This window comes from Alligator sinensis, unplaced genomic scaffold (assembly GCF_000455745.1).
Source record: "Alligator sinensis unplaced genomic scaffold, ASM45574v1 scaffold147_1, whole genome shotgun sequence".
NCBI lineage: Eukaryota > Metazoa > Chordata > Crocodylia > Alligatoridae > Alligator > Alligator sinensis.
Window position 1 is genome coordinate 5901761 of NW_005841847.1, and position 285 is coordinate 5902045.

A 285-nucleotide genomic window follows, 5' to 3' on the forward strand; every position below is an offset into this window, starting at 1 on the left:
ATCCAGCAGCATACCTACAGGCTAGGGAACTCCCTTCTCGGCAGTGCAGAGGCAGAAAAGGATCTTGGAGTCATTATTGACGCCAAAATGAAAATGGGCCGACAGTCAGGAAGGCCAACCGCACCTGGTCATGTATCCACAGATGAACCTCAAGCAGTTCCAAGGAGGTGATCCTCCCCCCTATGCGATACTGGTCAGGCCGCAGTTCACAGATTCATAGATGCTAGGGTCAGAAGGGACCTCAATAGATCATCGAGTCCGACCCCCTGCATAGGCAGGAAAGAG